The sequence below is a fragment of the Medicago truncatula genome, chromosome 5 (genome assembly GCF_003473485.1).
Source record: "Medicago truncatula cultivar Jemalong A17 chromosome 5, MtrunA17r5.0-ANR, whole genome shotgun sequence".
Taxonomy (NCBI): domain Eukaryota; kingdom Viridiplantae; phylum Streptophyta; class Magnoliopsida; order Fabales; family Fabaceae; genus Medicago; species Medicago truncatula.
Window position 1 is genome coordinate 22,297,256 of NC_053046.1, and position 19,231 is coordinate 22,316,486.

General features: G+C 39.1%; 2 non-coding genes across 2 annotated transcripts; both read right to left on the reverse strand.

Moving 5' to 3' along the window:
* Window positions 1-1,181: 1,181 nt before the first annotated feature.
* On the reverse strand, window positions 1,182-1,288 carry LOC120580761 (small nucleolar RNA R71). The gene has a single exon (XR_005646519.1). It is a non-coding gene; the product is annotated as a small nucleolar RNA R71 (small nucleolar RNA).
* A 9,288-nt stretch (window positions 1,289-10,576) lies between these two features.
* LOC112418368 (small nucleolar RNA R71) lies at window positions 10,577-10,682 on the reverse strand. Its single transcript, XR_003008596.2, has one exon. It is a non-coding gene; the product is annotated as a small nucleolar RNA R71 (small nucleolar RNA).
* Between the last annotated feature and the right edge of the window lie 8,549 nt (window positions 10,683-19,231).

The window sequence follows — 19,231 nt, forward strand, 5'->3', positions numbered from 1 at the left end:
GTGGAGTTTTGATATTCGAACAAGTGAATTTAGACAAAGATTGTAAAGGCAGCGAAATAGTCTTTACAATCTTTGAGACATATAGTTTCGATCTTCAAGGGAACTAATAATGATCAAGTCAGCGAAATAGGCTTGGTTGTTAGAGGAACCAAAATCTAATAGTAATCAAGTCAGCGAAATAGGCTTGGTTGCTAGAGGAACAAAAGAGAAACTGTCTTGAGAAATTAGGTCTAACATAAGGTTATAAGTTTAATAGTTTGGTTTGTGAAGGACTTGTCATTAGGATGAACCAATGATTCCAAGGCTTTTATCTTTTCTTTTATTTTCTTTTAATTAAAAACCCGAACTTTTCTATCTTATAAACCTTTAGTCTAATCATAATCTAAAGTTGATTGAATTCATAACTCCCTGTCGGAACGATACTCTTTTCATACTACTTCGGTAAGACCGTGCACTTGCGGTTTTATCCCATCAAGTTTTTGGCGCCGCTGCCGGGGAGTTATTGTAATTTGATTAACTTTTCAATAGTGTTTAGTCTAAAAAATAAAAAATAAAAAAAAAATAAAAAAAAATTTATATAACTAAATAAAATATATTTATATATAAAATATAAAAAAAATTTATTTCTTTTTCTTATCTTTATATATATATATATATATATATATATATATATATATATATATATATATATAATATCTCTCCCTCCCTTTCTCCTTATTTTATTTTATTTTATTTTATTTTATTTTTTATTATTTTTTATTTTCTATCTTTAACCGTTTTGATTTCAGGCATGGCTCAAAGAAGATAATAACGATATGGATGAGAAACGTGCTCTCAAAGAGTATGCAATCACATCTTTAGATGAGCCATACGATGTTATTGTGTACCCAACAGTTGAGGATATTAAATTTGAAATAAAGCCTGCACTTATTTACCTGGTGCAGCAAAATCAATTTTTCGGATCACCCACTGAGGATCCGAATTTTCATATTTCAACTTTTCTAAGACTCAGTGGAACTTTGAAGGTAAACCAATAGGCCGTAAGGCTGCACCTCTTTCCTTTCTCTTTGAGGGATAGAGCTAGTGCTTGGTTTCATTCACTGCAAATTGGTTCTATCACTTCATGGAACCAAATGAAGAAGGCATTTCTTTCCCAATTCTTTCCCCATAGTAAAACTGCTCAATTGAGAAGTCAAATCACACAATTCACTCAAAAAGATGGTGAATCTCTTTACGATGCGTGGGAGCGTTTCAAAAAAATGCTTAGGCTTTGCCCCCATCATGGTTTTGAGAATTGGCTTATTATCCACACTTTTTATAATGGTCTTTTGTTTTCCACAAAAATGAATGTTGATGCAGCTGCAGGTGGAGCTTTAATGAATAAAACTTTCACAGGAGCATATGATTTGATTGAGGACATGGCACAAAACCACTATCAGTGGACAAGTGAGAGAGTTATCGCTGATGTTACTCCTCCACCCTCTAAAAAAGAGGCAGGTATGTACCAGGTTTCTACCCTTGATCATCTATCTACTAAGGTGGACACACTTCTTCAAAAATTTGATAAATTAACTGTAAGTGTCGTCACACCTGCTCTTGTTTCACCACCTTGTGAATTTTGTGGAATACTTGACCATACTGGTGTTGAATGCAAACTAGGTAGTGTTGCTAAAAGTCCCGAGCAAAATTCTTATACCTTTGGACAACACACAACACCACCCGTGTATGCAAACAACGAACGAGTCCCTCAGAAATCCAGCTTGGAAATTTTACTAGAAAAACATGCTATGGAGCAATCCAAGCAATTTCAAGAACTTAAAAATCAAACTGGATCTTTGAATGACTTTTTTCTCCAGCTTACATCTAAAGTGGACTCCATTGCTACTCACACTAGAATGCTAGAAACTCAAATCTCTCAAGTAGCCCAAAAAGTAGCTACTTCCTCTCAAACCCTCGAAGTCTTTCCAGGTCTAACTGAAGCCAACCCCAAAAGCGTTATAAATGCTATTCAACTTAGGGACGGTAAGCAGTTCGAGGACACCATTATGAAAACTAAGACAATTAAGGGTGAGATAGAGAGTGAAAAGCAACAAGGTGAGAAAGTCATAGGAGAGAGTGATAAGCCAATCGTTTCACCACCTTATAAACTTAAAATCCATGTCCCACAAAGGCTTGCTAAGCCTAACTTCATAGTGATTGAGAGTTTTTCCACCCCTTGTGTGATTGAGAGTGAAACCATTGACAAAGCTATGTGTGATTTGGGAGAGAATCTCAGGTTGATGCCACTATCCCTTTGTGAAAGATTGGGTATAGGATAGGAAAACCTTTCTTAATGTCAAGCTAATGACTATAAAGGAGCGCTTCGTGGGAGGCAACCCACGCATTTAATTGCTTTTGTTATTATTTGTTTTTTTTGTTGTTTTAAGCTATTTTTTAGGTAATTGTCCAAGAATGATTCAAGAAAAAAAGAAAAATTTTGCAGCCCCAGAACCCAGAACCTTGGCACGGCCCGTGCCAACCTAAGCACGGCCGTGCCCGACCTCAGGTAAGGTTAAACCTCATTCTTCATCCTCTTCTTCCCTCATTCACCAAACCAAACATCTCTCATCCTTCCACCTTCTCTCTAAAACCTCCATAAACCACAAAAACCATTCCAACCACAACCCTTCATTCAAAAACAACGTTCATCCACCCAATCCAAAAATCATCCAAATTCGTAGCCCCCATTAACCTCACCAAAAACCCACAAATTCATCACCGATTTCCACAACCCAACCCCTAAAACTGACTGAAACCCTCTCCCCATCACTAAACCAACCTCTTCCACCAAAAACATTCACTAAACCTTCACCAAAACCACACCAACTCCAACCACGGTCAAGGCTATGGCTTCCAAAAGAAGTGGAAAAGAAGTTGCAACATCTTCAAGAGGACTTCCCCCAAAGAAGCAAGTACTGGCAAATAATCATGGCATCATATTCAAGGACAACAAGCAAAAGGATAGGTATAAAAATCTCATCTCTAAACCTTTACATCCTTGCAGGTACCCTGATAATTATGACTTGGTTACATTAGGCCTTAGTGACAATGTGTTTAAATTTCTAAGACGATTAGGGTGGGTTGCTATGTTAAGACCTATGCGGGGTTATGAAAATTTCACCTATGAGTTTTTAAGTTCTATCATTTTTACAAAGGATAGGATGAATTTTGATAACCCTAATCATAGAATCTCTTTCCGGCTTATGAACATTGATTACGAGATGTCTCTCCAACACTTTTGTGATGAGATGAGCTTCGCTAACGCGGGGTTCATCCACGACTCTTGGGATCAAAGTCTTAAGCCGGTTGACTATCAACCCGCCACCTTTTGGGAACATATCATCGACCTTAGGCAATTTAACACACATTCAAACAAAGCTAGCCATATTCACAACCCGGTGCTTAGGTACCTTCAAAGGGTAATGACTTGCACTATTTGGGGTAGGACCGAATTGGGGAACACTAGGACGGATGAACTCTTCATGTCGTGGGCCATGCTTAACAACCACCCCGTTAACACATGCTTTTACATGCTTGATTACCTTTTCCATGTCGGTAATAGGTTTGATAGTAGGGGAGCGATAGTTGTGGGTGGTATAATCACATACATAGCTCGGCAATTGGGAGTGGGTGAGGACCAAGGGATTACCAAAATTAAGGGAAACAATAGGCTTAACATAGAGACCCTTATCTTTATGAACCTCATTAAGCCCCGTCCACCCATGTCTTACACACTCAAACTCAATGTGCCTATATTGATTATACTTTCTAACCCATCTCGGACTAACACCGAGGTGGAAGAAAATTTGTTGTATGTTGTTGATGATCCACAGGTACATGAAGAACACGATAATGAAGGTGAGGAAGATGCACCAAGAAGAGGAAGGTGCACAATTGCACCAGGATGAGGAGCACCATGACCATGATACCAGAGAAACAAACGAAAATGCAAGATGGGCATGGATGCATACCGAGGCCGAGGGGATAAGCACCAAGCAACTAAGGTAAGGTGTTGAATTGTCGGGACTAAGGAATAATGTCCTAACGGGCGACCGCATATCCGAAGAAAATAACCAAATGTTTCGGAACATGATGCACCATTTTCACCTCCAAGTTCCTCCCTATAGAACTCAATGAAAAATGTGAGCTTTCCTCCTCTTCTTCTTCTTCTTCTTCTTCTTCTTCTTCTTCTTCTTCTTCTTCTTCTTTAGTTTTCTTATTTTTAATCATTAAGGACAATGCTTCTCCTAAGTGTGGGGGGAGCCTAATAAAGTGTCTTTAGTCGTAGTGTTTCCAAACTCCCTTGAACTTTATTCTTTAGTTTTGTTTTATTGTAAAAGGCATGGTTAAGTAGCTAATTTTTATTGAAAATATCATGGCACAAAATTTTCATTGTCTCCTCTTATTTGATTGATTCTTGTACATAAAAGCAAACTCTTGTGTTTTAAGTCTTCTTGATATACCCACATCTTGTTTTAAAGTGAATAAAATTCTCCAATGAGAAAAACACAAAGTTGCTTCCCTTGAGTAAATGTATGAATAGGTATTTTAAGGAAACACGTTTTAATCTTAGTGGTGCATTAACCTTTAAAGATTCTCAAAGTGCCAGTAGTATAAGTTAGTATAAGGGAGTTCATAAAAAGCCAAAAAGCCAAATAAATTCCAAGATCTCATCATTGAATCTAGATTGGGGAAGGAGGTAGGCCCTCCGACTTCCTACGTGAAGATGATTGTTATCTTGAGGAAAAACTTTAAAACGCATCATTGAATCTAGATTGGGGAAGGGGGTAGGCCCTCCGACTTCCTACGTGAAGATGATGTTTTAAGGGATACCATTGAATCTAGATTGGGGAAGGGGGTAGGCCCTCCGACCTCCTACGTGAAGATGTTGTTCCTTAAATAAAGAACTTAAAATGTGCAAATGGCAAAGAACAAAGATTCTCAAATACTCCCATCTCTCTTATATGAATTATAGAAGGAATATTTCTTGGTTGGTTTAGTGCTAGGATTAGACCATGTTTCCTCATAATGCCTATCTTATACAGGAGCAAGAAAAGGGTTGGACTTCACACACACACTCACTTGAAACTTGATCGTTGGGTTGAATAAAAATTACAAGAAATGCTTGAGTTTGTGATTAGTGTACATTTGGGATTTAATCCCTTGAGGAGACATGTGCTTTAATTGAATTGTCATTTGATATAACTGTTGGTGCTACTATGTTTATGCCTTTTGCTTGAGGACAAGCAAAGATTCAAGTGTGGGGGAGTTTGATGAGTCATTTATATACTATTTTAATATGCTTTTTAGTTTAGTTTTATTTAGATTTTATATAATTTTATATTAGTATTATTTCCTTTTTAGGATAGTTTACTTTAAATTGCAATTTATTATATTTCAGGAAAGAATATTGGATGGATTGAGTCTTGGAGCAAAAGAAAGGGATTTGGACCCAATTGGACACGAAAATATGAAGATTGAGAGACAAAATACGTCTCCACACCTTTTGCTGCTTTTGCTTGGATTCTGAGCTATTCTATTTTAGCGCGCAATCTCTCGTGGAATATTCTTAGAATATACTTGCTTAGATTTTAAGTCAAATGTGTGCTATAAATAGAATAGCTAGCCATCACAAATATTCATCTTTTCTTGGAATACAATATGTGACAATTGTCTTTCTAATAAAAGTCATTTTACTTTCTTGTTATTTATCTTTATGCTTTCTCTCTTCTTCTCCTTGTCTACGATGAACGTCAGTGAGTAGACTTCTCTTGTCTTGGGATTGTTGGATAAGTCTAATGACATAATCCTAATCAAACCAAGCTTTAAACCTTAATCTTATGTAACCCTAATTCCTTATCTAAATTCACCGCTTTAACATGGATCAACCATTATCAAACTGTGGAAACGAAAGTGGAGGGTTTGAAAATTGTTTATCCATCATCTCAAATATCAATTCATAAAACGAAAGTGGAGTTTTGATATTCGAACAAGTGAATTTAGACAAAGATTGTAAAGGCAGTGAAATAATCTTTACAATCTTTGAGACATATAGTTTCGATCTTCAAGGGAACTAATAATGATCAAGTCAGCGAAATAGGCTTGGTTGTTAGAGGAACCAAAATCTAATAGTAATCAAGTCAGCGAAATAGGCTTGGTTGCTAGAGGAACAAAAGAGAAACTGTCTTGAGAAATTAGGTCTAACATAAGGTTATAAGTTTAATAGTTTGGTTTGTGAAGGACTTGTCATTAGGATGAACCAATGATTCCAAGACTTTTATCTTTTCTTTTATTTTCTTTTAATTAAAAACCCGAACTTTTCTATCTTATAAACCTTTAGTCTAATCATAATCTAAAGTTGATTGAATTCATAACTCCATGTCGGAACGATACTCTTTTCATACTACTTCGGTAAGACCGTGCACTTGCGGTTTTATCCCATCATGTTGTCCCCCTTGCACTTCCACGGAGAGTTCACTATGTAATATCTTATTATAATTGCTGACTACTAAACTTGGTAAGAGACTTTAAATGCTCAAGCACAACTGCAAGAGATTTCCTATGCTCCTGAACACAATCAAGAGACTTCTATTGCTCAAGCACAACGGCAAGAGACTTCTATTGCTCAAGCACAATTGCAAGAGACTTCTATTGCTCAAGCACAAATGCAATAGACTTCTGAATTCAAACAGAATTACAAAGAAAATTGTTTGAAGTTGAACACTTGATATACAATCAATGGTGTTCACAATACAAATCAGATACAGACTCTAAAGACTCTAGAATTTCTAAGATATGAGCTTTGATAAGACATTCTAAGAGAACTTTGAATGCAGAACAATTTCAGCAGTTTTTTGGTTTAGTTAATTCTTGGTATTGTTCTTTTTTGAAACTCTGAGTCTTCACTCCTTTATATATACGTGTGAAAGAGACGTTGAATTGCCAGCACATTCAAAATAGAGTCGTTTGAAGCTTTTGATCAATCACCAATGATTCTTTGCCTGATATGGTTATTGTCCTACGAAGGATCAATTTCAAATGTATTCCGATTGAGAAGAAACAATGTTTCAGGTAGAGCTGTTTTTCTTGTCTTGTAGCAGAGACAAAAACAGAGTAGTGGAGATAGTGGTTGTACACTTCGTACAAACGTACTATGTCAGCGCTTTGAAGAATAAGCATCCAATGCCTTGTAATCCTTCCAAAATAGTCGTTGCTATACTTTTCCGGTCATCTGCAACTTTAGACGAGTTTGAATCCGTTAAACAGCTTTTGAAGCTTTAAGTTGCACTTCCTGATGAACTACAACTTCTGGTGATCTTCAGCTTCTGATAAACTTGCTTCTGATGAACTTACTTTTGATGACCTTGCTTCTGATGACGTCATTACTTCAGGAGCACTTTGTCTTCAGGAGCGCTTTAACTTTAGGAGCAGTTTTCTTCAGAAGCTTTAAGCTTCACTTTTTGTCGATGTATTTGCTCTTTACTTGTTCTTCCAAGACCTTTTTAAGATGTCAAATTTTTTTCCATAGTCCTGTACACTTGAACAAATATTAGCATATCCAATTGACAATTTTTAATACTTTGTTATCATCAAAACTCTTAACGGTTATTATTGCTAAACACATTTTGTTCCAACACTCTATTGTAAACAGATAAAAATTGCAACCACTTTTATATCGTCAAACTACAAAAATAAGTAACAAGATTTATTCGGACGAAAGGACAATCCATGTGAATCGATTCATGACATGACTAAATCGATTCATTCTGTTTTATCTCAAAAATGCATGAGTCGTATCATCATGTCTCTAACCTATTCTAAGTCGATTCACACTGGTTTGAATCGTATCAACATTTATTCTAGGAAGTCTGAATCGATTCAAATATCATTTGATGCATATCAATCTTCATAGCATTCTGCCTTCTTCAGGGTGTCTTATAGAGGCCTGAATCCATTCACTCATTTAATGAATCGATTCATTTAGTTGTTTTGGCTCAAATTCTTGCTCTTTATTACCATTACTATATAAACTCTTCCCCTCGTAACTTTTAATTCATTGAATCATTTGAAACTATTCTCTCTAGGTCTCAAAAAATCATTGCACATAAATTCTTCAAGATTAAACACTTTTTCTTATAATCACTTTGTTTTTTGAGTCACATTGATTTGCTAGGATGCTAGTAGGTATTGTAAGTTGTTTCTTACAATGAGATTGGTTGGACTTAATTAAGGCTCTAAAGTGAAGTGAATAATCTCATTCCACCTCCAAAGGACTTGGGGGTCTTTCTAACTGTCCTTGAAGTCGAAGGGGATTTGCTTACCAGGCATAGCATTGATAACATGCAAAATACAACATCATTTCAGCTCGTTTTGCGTGTAGTTTAGGCCTAAATTCTCTTGTTTTGTCTATGTTATGCTGGGTTGTATGGCTATGTTTCAGGTACACAGCAATAAAGGCCTCCATGCGCAAAAATGGCGAAATTCGGCGAGAAAACAAAGAAAGAAAGAAGTCCTAAAGAATTCAGCTTCAGGGTGACGACCGTCACACCCTGTGACGGGTTGACCGTCACCCTTCAACTCGACCTGGCTGTCACCAGCACCCCAGACCGTCACCACCCCGTGACGAGCAGACCGTCACACCCCGTGACGCCCGTCACGGGTTCGGGAGAATCAGTCTTCCCCACTCCCAGGAACGGTTTCCAGTTTTCTCTCCCACTTCCTCCACCTGCAGAAGCACGACCAGAACACGTTTTTAAGAAAGCTTGGCCTATAAATAGGTCTAGAAAAGGAAAGGAAAAGGGGGAGAAGTTTTTAGGCAAGCATTAGAAATTCATAGCTGATTGTAATCCTAAGTTTCAAGTTTTCCTTTTCATTCACAGTTTGATACAATCGTACTATTTTATTTCAATTATTATCTATATATTATTACTATTATTACTATCCAGTCATCGTTGTTCTAATTCCGAATTAAGCTGCTGTCGTGTTATTTATTTCTCTGTTGCTGCGGTTTGGAATGGGTGTTCGTTAAATTAGCTTATTTTCATTCTCTGTTGTTGCTGTCGTGTTATTTCATTCCCTGCTAGCGATATTTCATTTCTGCTTGCGTAAATGGATTGCTGTTGTTCTATGTTGCAGCGTTCTCTTTTTATTTCCTTCCTTCTTTTTTTTTACAATTGAAAGCACCCATCATCAACAGGTTAGTTTCTGCTCATTCATTCATTTTGTTCTTTTAAATTTCTCTGTTTCAATGATGATGAATGTTATGAATAAAAGTGTATTTATTATATATACCATGTCTGAGTAGATTTTCATAGAGTTCGAAATGTGATGAATGTCGTACCAATGGTGCTCTGTTAATTTGTATAATTAGAAATTGTAACAGGAATTATTTTTTTTAAAGTCCAAAAATTCTGATTTTAAACAATTAACCTTTACAATGAAAGTTGAAATACAGTGATACCGGTTTCATATCGAAAGAGTGATACCTGTATCTGACCGTAGAATGTTTAGGAATTGATTTTGAAATACAGCGAAAGCATTTTCTTTAATTAATTTAGAAGTTTCAAATTTTCAAAAAGGCTATTTTAAACTTGCGGTCGTACATGCGAAAGCTGATGCTTGTGAGTTTAAAATACGGTATCGGACGTACGAAAGTCGACGGTGCCTTTAGATTTGTTCTTTTTACACGTGAAAATATTGTCATGTTACAATAATAAAATACAATTTAGCAAGCATCAACGGACGACACAAATTATATTCCGAGCTCTCGTCATTTAAAAGTAATTAAAAACAAGTTATTTTCCCAATTTGCAACCAAATTAATCTGCATCGCCTTAGATAAACAACGTAACAATTAATTATGGTACTTGACACTGGTCTCTGTGGGTTCGACAATCTTTTATTCTAAAACCGATATTTCCGTGCACTTGCGGACCTATCAAGTTTTTGGCGCCGCTGCTGGGGACCAAATTGGCAATATCGTAACACCGTTTTTACACCGTATAGACTAAGGCATTTATTTTCTCTTTATCTCTTTTCGTCGATTATATGCCAAGTACTCGATCCTCTGAGGACAATCTAGAGCAACCAATCGACGAAATCGAATGTTTTTTACATATTAGACGCCAAGTTGAACGAATACACGTTCAAATGGCACTAGCTCATAACCCAAACCGTCCTCTTAAGGACTTTGCCGTCCCATCCCAGGACGAGCCTCACTCGAGTATTGTTACCTCGACGATTCAGGCTAACAACTTTGACTTGAAACCTTCTCTTCAGCAAATCGTGCAACAAAACCAGTCTTCCGGTAATTCTACGGAAGACCCGAATTTGCACCTATCCGTGTTCGTGCAATTCGCTGATACGCTTAAGTGCAATGGAGTCGATCCTGAAGCCATTCGCCTGCGTTTATTCCCTTTCTCCCTCAGAGACAGAGCCATAGCTTGGCTGCAGTCTCTGCCGTCAAATTCCATTACGACATGCAATGAATTGAAAAAGGCGTTCCTAGCAAGATATTTCCCTCCTAGTAAAACTGCCCAGCTCAGGAACCAAATTACCTGCTTCAGGAAGACAGACGGAGAATCGCTTTTTGATGCGTGGGAAAGGTACAAAGAATTAATGAGAGCTTGTCCCCACCATGGATTAGAACAATGGCTGATTATTCACACATTTTATAATGGCGTTCTCTATAATACGAGGATGACCATTGATGCCGCAGCTGGCGGAGCCCTAATGGACAAGCCTTTCAAGGAGGCATACGAGCTTATTGAGAATATGGCGCAGAACCATTATCAATGGGGGAGCGAACGCACTCCTATAGAGAAATCTCAATCCAAGGAAGGTATGCATGAAGTCAGCAACCTTGACCATATGAACGCCAAAGTGGATGCGTTGTTCCATAAGTTGGATAACTTGAAAATCGCTCCACCAGCTACTGTTGCTGCCGTAACTCCCAATTGTGAAATATGCGGAACCCCAGGACATGTTGCTGCCGAGTGTCTGTTGTTAGCAGAAACTGATCAAGTGAATTACACGCAAGGAAACCCGTACGCTAACACGTACAATCCAGGATTGAGAAACCACCCTAATTTCTCTTACAAAAATAACAATCCTACCTTTGCGCCAAGTCCTGCACCTGCAGAACCCCCCCGATTTCCAAGGACAAAGAGGAGCCCCCGTCGCTCCAAAAAAGTCTAACCTGGAGCTCATGATGGAAAACTTTGTTTTAACTCAAGCTCAGCAAAACAAGGAGTTTATGAATCAAAACGTTCATACGAATGAATTGATTAAGCAGTTGGCGCACAAAGTTGACTCCATGGCCACTCATAATAAAATGCTTGAGACGCAGATATCCCAAGTGGCCCAACAACAAGCAGCAACAGCTGCCCCAGCCGGAACATTTCCAGGCCAACCGCAACCAAATCCTAAGGGACATGTTAATGCAGTAACACTACGAAGCGGAACAGAGTTAGACAACAGTCCTGCTGCTGTGAGAGTTAGGAGTCGAGACGAAGGAAAGGCTAAAGACCCTGTGAGTGAGCCAGTTGACATTGGAGAGACATCTAAGTCTCAGGAGGTAATAGAAAAAGAAAAAGAAAAACCTTATGTACCTCCCCCACCTTATAAACCTTCAATCCCTTACCCTCAAATACTCGCGAAGTCTAAAACTGTGGGCCAATTTAAGAAGTTTGTAGAACTTCTAAAATCTCTTCATCTCAGTATTCCATTTTCAGAGGCGATTACTCAAATGCCTTCGTATGCCAAATTCTTAAAGGAAATTCTGACTAACAAAAGGAAGATTGATGATAATGAGACCGTAGCACTTACTGAGGAGTGCAGCGCTATTATTCAAAATAAGATGCCACCCAAGTTAAAAGATCCAGGGAGTTTTTCAATTCCTTGCGTTATAGGCAGCCACATCATTGATAAAGCCTTGTGTGATTTAGAAGCTAGTGTGAGCCTGATACCATTATCCATCTGTAAAAAGCTAAACCTAGGAGATTTGAAACCAACTAGAATGTCTCTGAAATTAGCTGACCGTTCGATTAAACATCCGGTCGGGATAATTGAAGATGTCCCTCTTAGAATCGGTCAACTATACATCCCCACTGATTTTGTAGTCATGGATGTTAGTGAAGACTCTCTTACTCCTATCGAACTAAAGCAACTTCCTAAGAACCTCAGGTATGAGTTCCTAGATATAGAGCGTAATCGCCCCGTGATAGTTAGCGCAGAGTTAGGGAAGGAAGAGACGGGTAAACTCCTCGATGTTTTAAAGAGATATCCTGATGCTATAGGGTATAAGATAAATTATCTCACCGGGTTCAGCCCATCTGTGTGCACGCACATAATTTTGCTCGAAGAAGACTCTAAGACCTCTAGAGAGCATCAACGGAGGCTAAACTCCAATATGAGCAAAGTGGTCAAAAAGGAAGTTATGAAACTCCTTGATGCTGGGATCATATATCCTATATCTGATAGCAAGTGGGAAAGTCCAGTGCACGTAGTGCCAAAGAAAGGTGGGATGACTGTAGTTCAAAATGAGAAAGGTGATTCAGTCGCCAAGCGAACAGTTACGGGATGGAGGATGTGCATCGACTACAGAAAGTTGAACACAGCTACTAGAAAGGATCACTTTCCTCTCCCGTTTATTGATTAAATGCTCGAGCGTCTTGCAAGGCACTCATATTTCTGTTACCTTGATGGCTATTCAGGATTCTTTCAAATCCCCATCCACCCAGATGACTATTCGGGATTCTTTCAAATCCCCATCCACCCAGATGACCAAGAAAAGACCACATTCACATGTCCCTATGGAACATTTACTTATCGGTGAATGCCATTCGGATTATGCAATGCACCCGCCACATTCCAAAGATGCGTGATGGCGATCTTCGCCGATTTCCTAGAAGATATTCTGGGAGTTTTCATGGACGATTTTTCTGTGTGTGGGTCTAGTTTTAAAGACTGTCTTGGTAATCTTGAGAAAGTTCTAGAGAGGTGTGTGAAGGTCAATCTAGTAATTAATTGGGAAAAGTGACACTTTATGGTCAGGGAAGGCATAGTACTTGGACATGTGGTGTCCAATAGAGGAATTGAGGATGACAAAGCAAAAATCAAAGTTATTGAGAATTTACACCCTCCCAAGACTGTAAGAGAAGTTAGGAGTTTTCTTGGACACGCCGGTTTTTATCGACGGTTCATCAAAGACTTCTAAAAAATTACCAAACCATTGACTGGCCTTTTGATGAAGGACGCTGAGTTCATTTTTACTGAACAATGCCTTGAGTCCTTTAAACAGTTAAAACACGCATTGATCTCAGCCCCAATAATGCAACCTCCAGACTGGAGTCAACCTTTTGAGATCATGTGTGATACTAGTGACTACGCAGTAGGCGCTGTAGGACCCTCGATGAAGCTCAAATAAACTATGCGACAACCGAAAAGGAGCTTCTAGACATCGTCTTTGCAATTGATAAATTTCATTCCTATCTAGTGGGATCAAAGATAATCATATACACAGACCATGCGGCTATCAGGTACCTGCTTAGCAAAAAGGATGCAAAGCCAAGGCTGATTCGGTGGATATTGCTACTGCAAGAATTCGACATGGAGATCCGCGATAAAAAAGGGACGGAGAATGTAGTCGCAGATCACTTGTCAAGAATTCAAGATGGTCAGTTGGAGGAGGTACCCATAAATGATTGTTTTCCCTACGAAAGATTGGTGTCTTTTGTGAAAGCGGAGTCACCTAGATACGGTCACCTCGTAGATTTTCTAGAAGAGGGGAGTTCAGGCATTAAAAAGATACCAAAAAAGGCAAGTGCTCTAAGCAATACAGCTACCCCATGGTACGCTGATATCATAAACTATTTGGTTGCTGGAATTCTACCTCCCGACATGACCTATCAGCAAAAGAAGAAATTCTTCCACGATCTTAAGCAATACTACTAGGATGATCCCCTCTTATTCAAAAGAGGAGTGGACGGTATTTTCCGTCGATGTATCCCATAAGAGGAAATTGAGAGTGTCATCACACACTGTCACTCCTCTCCCATTGGAGGACACATGAGTAAATCAAAAACTGCATCAAAAATTCTTCAAGCTGGGCTATATTGGCCGACCATCTTTCGAGATGTTCATAATTTCGTTTCAGAATGTGACTGGTGCCAACGATCCGGACACATTTCTAGCAGGAATGAAATGCCACAAAAGTTTATCCTAGAGGTGGAAGTTTTCGATGTCTGGGGAATTGACTTTATGGGTCCTTTTCCTTCATCTATGGGAAATAAATACATACTCATTGTTGTGGATTACGTGTCAAAATGGGTCGAGGCCATTGCCTCTCCTACCTGTGATACAAAAGTAGTGGTAAAGATGTTTAAAAACATTATATTCCCAAGATTTGGTGTCCCCAGACTAGTCATCAGTGACGGAGGATCTCATTTTATTTCAAAAATATTTAAGAATCTCCTAACAAAGTATGGCTTACGTCACAAAGCAGTTACTCCCTATCATCCTCAAACAAATGGGCAGGCAGAAATCTCTAATCGAGAAATTAAGCAAATCCTAGAGAAAATTGTCTCTGTCTCAAGAAAGGACTGGTCCTTGAAGCTGAACGATGCATTATGGGCTTATCGGACCACCTTTAAAACACCCATTGGCACCACCCCTTTCAAGCTCGTTTATGGAAAATCATGCCATCTCCCGGTTGAGCTCGAGCATAAGGCTTATTGGGCTATCAAAGCCCTAGACATAAATCATAGTGAAGCTGGGGGAAAAAGGATGCTGGATCTTCATGAGTTAGAGGAGTTGCGGCTCGATGCGTATGAAAATTCCATGATCTATAAAGAATGAACAAAGAAATGGCATGACAGACGCATTATAAGACGAGAATTTAATGAAGGTGAGATAGTGTTGCTGTTTCATTCTAGGTTAAGGCTATTTCCTGGAAAGCTTCGCTCTCGATGGAGTGGACCATTCGAAGTCACTAAAGTAAATCAATTTGGTGCCATTGAGGTCTGGAGCGAATCCACTGGTAAATTCCTAGTGACTGGCCAAAGATTAAAGCACTACCACCCAGCAGAGAAAGTAAGAGATGTCGCTACTCTTGTTATGTGTCCTCCTTGAATGTTGCCACTCTGAACTGTCGAGCTACCGACATCAAACGAAGCGCTGCATGGGAGGCAACCCATTGTTTCATTTTTTTTCTTTCAGCAAGTTTTTAGTTCAATAAGTTTCAATCGTTCGAAGGAGGTTTAGAGTTTTTATTCCAGAAGTCAATGTCGGGTTGACCGTCATCATTTGTGACGACCGTCATCCTTTCCGACGGTCTGCTGGTCATTTTTGGTGACGCCCGTCAATCAGTTTGACAATTCGACCGTCGCCCTTCGTGCCGCCCGTCACCCTGCTAGAGAATCTGAACAGACCGTGGGTCCCACACATTTCCCCCCATCTATTATTCACTTAACACCCTTTCATTTTCTCTTCTTCCCCCTTTCTCCCACAATCGAACCCTTTTTCTTTCTTTTCCTCATTTCATATCAAACTACTACAGCACCCATTATCAAATTCATTCACCTCTTATCAGATTCATAACACATAAACACAATTGACCCAGTTTCTTTGTTTCCTTTTTCGCAAAATTTATCTCTAGGGTGGTGCGGTGAGCGTGGATTGCAAAACATCTGGTTCCGTTGCAAATCATCTGGTTCTCTGAGGTTCCGTTTGCAAAAGATCTATGTTGGGTTCGGATTCACGTTGTTCAGGACATGGCTGGTCGAAATCCGCGTGTTGACTACATGGGAATTGAGTTTAGGGATGACGTGCAGCGAACACAGTTCGAAAAACTGTCCCAACGCACAATCACGGCGACAAGGTATGCTGATGAAACTTGTCTCAGAACTTTAGGATTATTTGATAATGTAAATTGGATGTTTAACCAAATTGGGTGGGGTCACTTTTTGACTCTGCGGCACCCGACGTACAAGCGCATCACTCTAGAGTCTCTTAGTTCCCTCACGTACACGTATGCTCAGAGAGTCCGTAACGGTTTCGGAGGTACTAGTTTTAGACTGTTTGGCCAGGATTTCTTGCTTAGCCATAATGAAATAGGAAATTTGCTTCACTTCCAGACTTCCCTTCAATCCGTTGATGGAGTTCCATCTCAGGGACCTTGGACTACCGAATACGGACAGTTTTGGAAGAAACTGACGGGTGCATTGGCCAGTTCTGCGGACGGTAATAAAGCGTCCCGCATCCATAACCCCGCCATTCGCTATTTTCATAGAGTCCTCGCGCACACTATTTTTGGGAGAGGGGATAGCACGGGGGTAGTTAATTTAAGAGAACTTTACATTGTTCATTATGTTTTTGCTCGCAAGTAGGTTAATTCAGCGGCTTTTATGCTCGCTCACATGTTCAGGATGTCCACCTCCGATAATGGACCCATTGCTTTCTGTGGCCTCATCACCTCGATCGCTTATGCGTTAGGTTTCAGTGATATGTTGATTGACTTGAGCTCGTGCTTAGCACAAAAGCTCGTCAAGAGAGAGGGTGAGGTGTTCTGTTTAATGATTCGTAATGAGATCGAGAGCCGTATTAAGCTTCCAAATCCCACCATTACTGATGTTAAGGATGAGGAAAATTGGATTTATGTTTTCCCGGATGAGGAAGGAGAGGATACCGATGCGGAGATCGAGCGTCTGACTAGGCTTTCTCCCCCGCGCACACATGCACCTCATCCTCACATGTCCGGTGCACCTCACATACACACACACACTCTGACCCACCCCCTTCCCCCCATATCGACTCTGATTTTTTTGCAGGTACTTCTACTTCCCAGAGCAGGATTGAATATGAGCTTAACGCTCTACGTGATGAGGTAGCAAACCTACGGGCATCCCAACAGGAAAGGAATGACCGTGATGCAGAACGGGATCATCTTATGACCGTGATACGCCAGATGTTTACCTGGATGACACAGCAGGGTATGCCTCCGAACAGCCCCGGGGACGATTGAGCAGGTTTTGTTTTCTTTTTCACAGTATTATCGGACCATTGGGGACAATGTCTGGTTTTAGTGTGGGGGAGGAAACTTACTTTCTTTTCTTTAGCTATTTCAGTTATTTTACTTGCTTTCTTGTTTTGTTTCAGTTAATTTATTTACTTTCTAGTTTTAGGATTTCCTTTGGTAATAAGTAGGGTTGTTGTCAACTGCATGCACTGTCGAGTCACTATCTTTATGTATTTTCTATGATTATTCGTTTCTCCCACTCTTGAACCAATGCAAATTTTTCCAAAGTTTTAAGAAGTGTTTAGTTCACATAGGAAGTAATGGGTTTGCGGAGTTAGAGAGATTGTGTGTTAAGGATTTTGGGAAAACTTTGGCTAAATTGGTATTGTCCCAACACCCTTGGTCTCCCGAATATGGATGCAAATTCAGATACCTATTGTGCCATAGTCTCAAACTGTTGTTTCATAATCCTCAAGTAGTTCATTTAGCCAGTCAGACACCATCTAATAAATCACACATTAAGTAGGTTGGTCGATGAATATAAGCGCGAACTTAATAAAGGGACCAATAATGGTTAACCTTGAATAAAGGGGCAACCTAGTTAACCTTGAATATCTATTCATAAATGCATCTATGCGCAAAATGTGCAAATTCAAAGAAAGATGTGTTAAAAAGACGCGAACCGATTTTCCTACCATGCGTGTATAAGATAAAGGGTCTTAATGTGATTGTCTAGAATGAAAAAGGATGAATGAAACATAGATGAGAGACTAAGGTACAATGGCATGATCTGAATTTGTATGTTAGGAGGGAGACTTTTTCCCGCTTAATGTGGTATGTGTTGCTACAATGTCTTTAGAGTTGATTTTAGTACCAAGAGAATTAACACTCAATCAATCCGATTTTTAAAAACCACTTGCAACCACTTGTGATGCTATTTCTTCTTAAATTTTGTCTGAATGAATTGCTGCAATTTATTTGTTAATGCAAGCTAAAAATTGCTTGAGGACAAGCAATGGTTCAAGTGTAGGGGAGTTTGATAACATGCAAAATACAACATCATTTCAGCTCGTTTTGCGTGTAGTTTAGGCCTAAATTCTCTTGTTTTGTCTATGTTATGCTGGGTTGTATGGCTATGTTTCAGGTACACAGCAATAAAGGCCTCCATGCGCAAAAATGACGAAATTCAGCGAGAAAACAAAGAAAGAAAGAAGTCCTAAAGAATTCAGCTTCAGGGTGACAACCGTCACACCCTGTGACAGGTTGACCGTCACCCTTCAACTCGACCTGGCTGTCACCAGCACCCCAGACCGTCACCACCCCGTGACAAGCAAACTGTCACACCCTGTGACGCCCGTCACGGGTTCGGGAGAATCAGTCTTGCCCACTCCCAGGAACGGTTTTCAGTTTTCTCTCCCACTTCCTCCACCTGCAGAAGCACGACCAGAACACATAGGTCCAGAAAAGGAAAGGAAAAGGGGGAGAAGTTTTTAGGCAAACATTAGAAATTCATAGCTGATTGTAATCCTAAGTTTCAAGTTTTCCTTTTCATTCACAGTTTGATACAATTGTACTATTTTATTTCAATTATTATCTATATATTATTACTATTATTACTATCCAGTCATCGCTGTTCTAATTCCGAATTAAGCTGCTGCCGTGTTATTTATTTCTCTGTTGCTGCGGTTTGGAATGGGTGTTCGTTAAATTAGCTTATTTTCATTCTCTGTTGTTGTTGTCGTTGTTATTTCATTCCCTGCTAGCAATATTTCATTTCTGCTGGCGTAAACGGATTGCTGTTGTTCTTTGTTGCAGCGTTCTCTTTTTATTTCCTTCCTTTTTTTTTTTTTTTTACAATTGAAAGCACCCATCATCAACAGGTTAGTTTCTGCTCATTCATTCATTTTGTTCTTTTAAATTTCTCTGTTTCAATGATGATGAATGTTATGAATAAAAGTGTATTTATTATATATACCATGTCTGAGTAGATTTTCATAGAGTCCGGAATGTGATGAATGTCGTACCAATGGTGCTCTGTTAATTTGTATGATTAGAAATTGTAACAGGAATTATTATTTTTAAAGTCTAAAAATTCTGATTTTAAACAATTAACATTTACAATGAAAGTTGAAATACAGTGATACCAGTTTCAGATCGAAAGAGTGATACCTGTATCTG